At 33.3% G+C, this 6,712-nt stretch overlaps 1 long non-coding RNA gene across 1 annotated transcript in view; it reads left to right on the top strand.

The window, feature by feature from the left end:
• The window catches only part of LOC143258888 (uncharacterized), a 186,985-nt gene continuing 180,273 nt past the window's right edge, over nt 1-6,712 (top strand). The window contains exon 1 of the long non-coding RNA XR_013032828.1: nt 1-743. This is a non-coding gene — a long non-coding RNA (uncharacterized LOC143258888). The remainder of the gene's footprint in view (nt 744-6,712) is intronic.

The following is a 6,712-nucleotide window of genomic DNA, read 5'->3' as shown; positions in this document are numbered from 1 at the left end:
CATCATTTTTTCATCATTCCAATCAATTGTAATTTTTGTTGAACAAATTCACGCCGTTTGGTCGAATTTTTAAAAAGTAATTCCATTTTAAAAGGCGTTCGAATACTTTCGTGGTTGAAGAGATATTTGAAGAGAATAATGTGCAAGCGTAAAAACACTACCCTTAGAACACAAGAAAAATCGGAAGTTCTTCAAAACGAGAGGATGTACACCAAAACAAGAGATAAGGATATGCAAGAGGTGTAAATGCGCAATAAAACGAACCAATGGGTGTAACAGGATCTGCAGGGAAATAAGAACGGCGGAACAACTTCAATATACGTAGAACTACGCGAAGAGGGGAGTGGAGTTTGAGAATTAGGATAGAGCTAGGTTTACGTTATGAAACGGAATGGGAGAGGAGACATATTGGTTCGGGGAGTAAAACAGACTGCTGGGCATGCGGAAGTGAGGAGAATCAAATTGGGAACATATGTTGGGTGGGTGTGTCAAAGAAAGGGTGAAGGAGGAAGTGAAATGAAGGAATGATGAAGAGCATTTGAGAGGAAGATGGAGGATTGAACGAAGAAGAATGTTGAACTGAATGAAGGAGACTGGAGAATTAGATGAAAGACGTGGAGTACTGAATGAAGGAGTTGGCATTGATAAGGAAGACAAGCGGAGGGACTGAAAGAGAGAGGATGTATAAAGTGATAGAGTGGAGATACGACGAAGAGCAGGGGGTGGTATCGAGTCAGATTAAGGTAAGTAGATTAGGTAAATGAGAACGAACGACGATGACGTGCGGGTGTCATATATGCGGGAAAGTAGTTAGAATGGAAGCACGACGTACGTTATAAGATTAGTAGTGAGAGTAAGCGAACATTGTTGGCAACAGTAAGTCAACGTATTTCAAAAGACAACTTAACGTTGCCTTATTTATATGTTATTTGACATATTTTATTTATATATTTTTTAAATTTATTATGACTGCGAAACTTTGAAGAAGGAATCAGAATTTCAATGTCGGGATTTATTGATGTTAGAACTGTCTTTGTTAATGGAAGTAAGGAATGAGGCAAAATATATTTTACAGCAAAGTTAACTTATTTTTCCTGCGATTTGTAAGCAACGAAGTGAATAAAATTATGAAGTTTTTCGTTTAGCACAATGTATCTATATAAGGATACATATTTACTAAAAATTTATAGGAGCAGATACTTTGTTACATCGTTTGTAAACAATATATTGTCTATAAATTGGAGTGATAGTTAAATAAATTCATTACATTGTCATTGTAATAGTTGTGTCGAAAAATTTTGCGTCTCGATTGTACAAAATAGAATTCAAATAAAAATATGTTTATTTTTTTAATAGTTTTAATAAATTGAATATAATGCCACAACACATACTTAATTATATCTTGTATTCTTAATATCCATTCTAGTCAGTAATGATACATGCCGTTAACATCAAATACAAAATGCATACATAATAAAAGAATTCATACAACTAAATTTTAAATAGCTTTATTCTTGAGTTTCAAAAATGTTTTAGCATTTTAACGAATAATTTTAATGCTATCTTCGAGAAAAGCAAATTTCGGTCGGCAAGATTTTGTTCTTCCAAAGGGCACTCTAAGCATTTAAAAATTTATATCGTAAAAATTTTCGTTCAGTTTTAAGTTTCAAAGAGTGGGTAGTACAGATCGAACAATTCTTCTACTTTTAAAGTAACTGTTAAGTGTGGCAACATTTATAATTTAAAAATAATTTCTACAGTTGCTAAATAACTGTTGAAAAATGGGAATTTTGTTTCCATCCTTCAATATCTAGCAGAAATTGATGGAATTTTTGCGTTAAAAAGCTATTTTAAGGACGATCCTGACATTTTATGAATAAAAACATCATATATCTTAACTGAGCATGTGTCATCCAATTACACATCATTTATTTCCTAACTACTCTTTACCTTGACGAACTTGATTGTATCTATTCTTGTTATTAGTATTAGTGCCATGAGTGTTGCTACGATAAACTTCGATAGATTTTGTTATTGATAACGGTAGGACATTATTGTCTTCACGAACATTAATTTCTTAATCATATTTTACGCTAAACTTCTGAAAAAGCTTTCAATATTTCTGTGAACGGAACGAAACATTACATTCGTGTTAAGCTCTTCGTGTTCACATTCGGCACGACACGACATTACATAAACCCACGAGCTCTCCTCGATGAACGGCCATTATCTCCGTGAAATCCACTTTCCGACGAATTTAGTCTTGTTCTTGCACCAGCAAGAAGTCCCCAGGCGTGACACTCACTTATTGATGAAATTTTTGCACAGTGGTAGAGCTCGTAAAACTGAATCTAATGATTCCTGGTTTTGGGTGCAGACGGCTTATAGTTCTTGAAATATTTAATATTAACCCTTTGCACTCGAGTGGCGACTCTGAGGCACCGTTAAGATTTGTTACATCAGATTCTAAGATAATTTTTATATTAACAAAGTTTAGATTTAACAAATTGTTAAGAGCGTAATTGCTGTACGAGTCACAAGAGTCAATTTTACATGCATAAAATACACTTTGTCATGTAAAATAAAAATTCCATAAGTCAGAAAAATTATTTTAGATTTACAATTCAAATAGCTTCGAGTGCAAAGGGTTAAAGTTGTTGATAACAAAGCCGGGAAGATAAGTTGGATTTCGGGGATTTAGTATCAGATCGCAGTCTCAAACGTACTAATATTCCTGTCGAGCAAAGACCAAAAATAACAATTACGTCAAAAATTTGATAGTTATAATCATCGATAGAAAATTGATCTTCATCCACGTAAAGGATAGTCATCATAGTCATCATTAAATTTTGAAGTAAAATTAAAAACTGCAATGATTAGAAAAAATGAACTTTTATATGTGTGGTTATTTATGGTTACAAATATCTACAATGTTTTTGGTTATCAGCAACCATTACAAACGACGAAAATTGTTTTGTGTTACAAATAATAATTGTCGATGACAAAAATGTTAATTCGTTACAGGTAATCATTATAATTGACAAAATAAAGTTTCTGATGAAAATAACTATTACAAATAACCGGGATTATACATATATTGGTTTTGAATAACCTTTATCGACGATGGTAAAGATAATTATATAATTCGTGTTCTGTATATATTCTGTATATATCTGTATATATTCTGTGTATATAGTCGTGTTCTTTTAAATACGTACAAAGCTTATCGGAATAAAGGACAATTACGAAATAACGAGTTTTTTAATATACTGACGTAAAACTGTTTTCGTTTTGTTCATGCTATTTAATAGCTACGGAGAAGTAGAGTGGTGTGGAACGTGGGTGTTATATAAAAAGTTTTTTCATAAAAATAATGAAAATCTCGAGTCCATTTCAATGGAGGTCACCTGGGACGTGTTAGCTTTTGAAATTAGGTAACAGTTAAGCAGTTTGCTGTAAAAAGAAGATGGCTAGATGATTTGAATAGGCAATTAAAAATACGAGAGGTAATAAAAAAGCTGTTTTTTCGATGACTGATCGAAGAAATTATTTTCAGTGCGACAAGAAATATTATGAACGTCCAAATCAGACAATAAATTTACGTTTGTAAAGCCTGATGTTAAATTATAAAAACAAATATGGAAATATTATCTAATATTTAGAAATGCGCCGATTTTATTGTCCATCTCCTTATTCGACTGAAATCAATTAATTGGATGAGCATAACTAACAGCTGGCAATATCCTCCGTAATAAATCCGTCTCTACTTTGAGAAGTTTAAATTCACTTTGGCTGCAGTATGTAGACACACCTTGAACCAACGTGCTCGTTGCCGTGTCCGTTTCTAAAATAATTCGTCTATCAATTCGATAGCACATACGTTTTGGCTGAAAATTATCCTATTAAGTTAAAAGCTAGAAGTATCACACTATTATAATTTATGAATGTACATGCTCTGTAAAGCGGGTCGATCGAACTAAATCGACGAGGTTCTAAAAGTGTAGAGCTAACCTCGTAAAACAAGAAGAAGCATTAAAATTTAAAAGCTACCTAACCCATGGGACTGTTAATCATGCCATGCACAACTTTATACAGAAATCATAGATTCTCAATGATTCTTCTGGACTACAGAGAAGATATGTATATTCATTGTAAATGTCAATGGATCATAGTCATGATCCAGTTGCGAAAACGGTCGATCCACTTTAAAGACGATAAAACGATGTAGTTTATGGAGAGAGAGAGAGAGAGAGAGAGAGAGAGAGAGAGAGAGAGAGAGAGAGAGAGAGAGAAAGAAAGAATGCTCTCAATCTTCTAAGTATTTTTCAAAATATTTCGAAACCACATTGACGATGCATATTCAAGTATCGGACGCGTTATTGTACAATATAAATACAAAATTGTTTGCGGTGTCTTCAAATTACGCCTTTAATACAATACTATGAATATGAATGTCAAATGACAATGATAACGTTCCTCCTGGATGGTAACTAAAAGGGGGAGGCAAATGACTTCTAGAAAACCTCACAACGTAGCATTTGTCGTTATTAAACTTCGTGCCGTTTTGTTTGCAACAAGCGACATTATTAACGACATACAGTAATTTCTCCCTAATTCAGATTTCGCATAGAAATAAACAATTTGGGAAGAGGAGATATGATTATTCGAGCCTTGCGGCTTGTTTTTATAATTGTTGACAATCGGTAATTATAAAAAACGAATAATCGTATCTCCACTTTACAAATTGTCCAGTTTTGTGAGGATCAATTAGGGGGTATTTATTGTATTATCAACACTTTAATGCGTTGGACTTCACTGGGAATTGAGAAGTACAAGGTTTTTGCTGCAATACGTTTACGCTGGCATAGAAATAGAGATTCCCCGGTTCGGTGGAACACATTTGTCAGCGGACTATTATTTACGGCTTGATGAAAGATAAATTGATGGAACGCACGCGATGTTCGCGATGGAATGCGACCCTTTGAAACAGTGAAAGCACCGAAAGAAATAGCTCGCGTTCGAACAATTGCACTGTTTATAAGGTGAAACGAAGCTCTCATTGACCGCTGGGGAAATTAAAATGTTTGCGACTGTGAAATGTTGTGCAGCTTGGCAGACGGATGTTGCGGAGATAGTTTGCTACACGCTGCATCCCTTGCGTTCATTCTGAGCGACAGTAACTCGCAATCTAATAGATTTTGGGATTTTATAGTCACTTATAGTGACGGTTAGGAAATTATCCATATGTTTATTTCCATTATAAACGCAAATTTAGTTAACTGTGTATACTGTTTCTAACATACTTCAGTCATTGTATCCAAAATCATTTTTCGAACGTGTCGCTTTTCAGGTTTTGCAGAAACCATAATACAGGGTGTCCCAAAAGTGTCTCGTAATCTGGAAATGGAGGGTTCCTGAGGATATTTGAAGTAACTTTTTCCTTAGCGAAAATGCAATCCGTGGCTTTGTTTACGAGTTATTAACGAAAAACACTGATCAATAAAAGACGAGCTCGGCCGGCACGAGGCCGAGATTCTTTCATATGCTCATTTTTGTCCTTTCTGTGTATTTTATACTTTTATTACCTATTAATTTAGTACTTTTTAATTCGTTATTTTAATTCACTTACATCGTAATACGTAATCAACGTAATTTAATTACTTAGCATTTTGTAATGATATTCTAATTGCAATTACGAATTACATTATAATTTAATTGTATGGCGCTCTGAATTACAAATTATAATGTGATAGAATTATAATATAATTTAATTTGTAATTGTAATGACTTAGTGTTAATGACGTAGTGTTCATGTAAATAATTACGGAGAGTGTATGTTTTCGAGAGAATTGGACACAGTTGCAAATTTAACGTTATTAAAAAGGATTCAAAATGAAATCCTATGTCCTTTCATTTCGTATGGGTCGCATCATGTCCCAGTTTTATCAAAGTCACTGAAACAAGGTGTAAAGCGTGATCCGTTTAGCGCGGAATGACTCACATTTCCGCGTAAAAGGAGAACTAATGTGAGAAGAGTAAGAGTGACATAGGGTAGTGGATCTGTTTACTGTAGGATGTCCAATTGCTGTGCCTTTGGTTTGTTTTCGGGCATAACTAACTTTATATTTATTGAATAAGACATATTACATTTTTGAATGAAAAAATAAATAAAATAAAAATATAACAAAATTTAATACGCCTTATTCGATATCGGCTCAACTAAGTTGTAGCATATGAACATATAAAGAAATATGCAGCAGAGAGGTATGCAATAAGTACGTTGAAAATAGACCATACTAGGACCAACTTTATTTGATAATGAATAAAGTAATTCAAATATTATTTGTAAATAGTTCATAACTTTTATTACTTGAAATTAATTTTTAAGGAATGACTGCGTGATATTACACGATATTTTATTGGACTGTACTTTAATTTTACTCCAATATTGATTTCCAATCTCTCCGTCGACATTTCACATTCCAAAATGAAATTCTTTCCAAAATGAGTTCTTTTCAAAATGAAATAATTGTTTCACCAATACTTTCGAGGATATATTTCGATTAAAAGTGTGTTGAACATCATGTAACAATTTTATGAAACGAGTTAATAGCATTCCATTTGTTTCTCAATCGTTTATATTATTGTGTACGTTATAAGATGGTAACAATCGCATTGAAATTAACGAGAATTCGATTTCATCCGCTGCAAG

Source organism: Megalopta genalis, chromosome 2 (genome assembly GCF_051020955.1).
Source record: "Megalopta genalis isolate 19385.01 chromosome 2, iyMegGena1_principal, whole genome shotgun sequence".
Classification (NCBI taxonomy): Eukaryota; Metazoa; Arthropoda; class Insecta; order Hymenoptera; family Halictidae; genus Megalopta; species Megalopta genalis.
The sequence above is the reverse complement of the archived record's forward strand: the minus strand, read 5'-3'. Positions and strand labels throughout refer to the sequence as shown.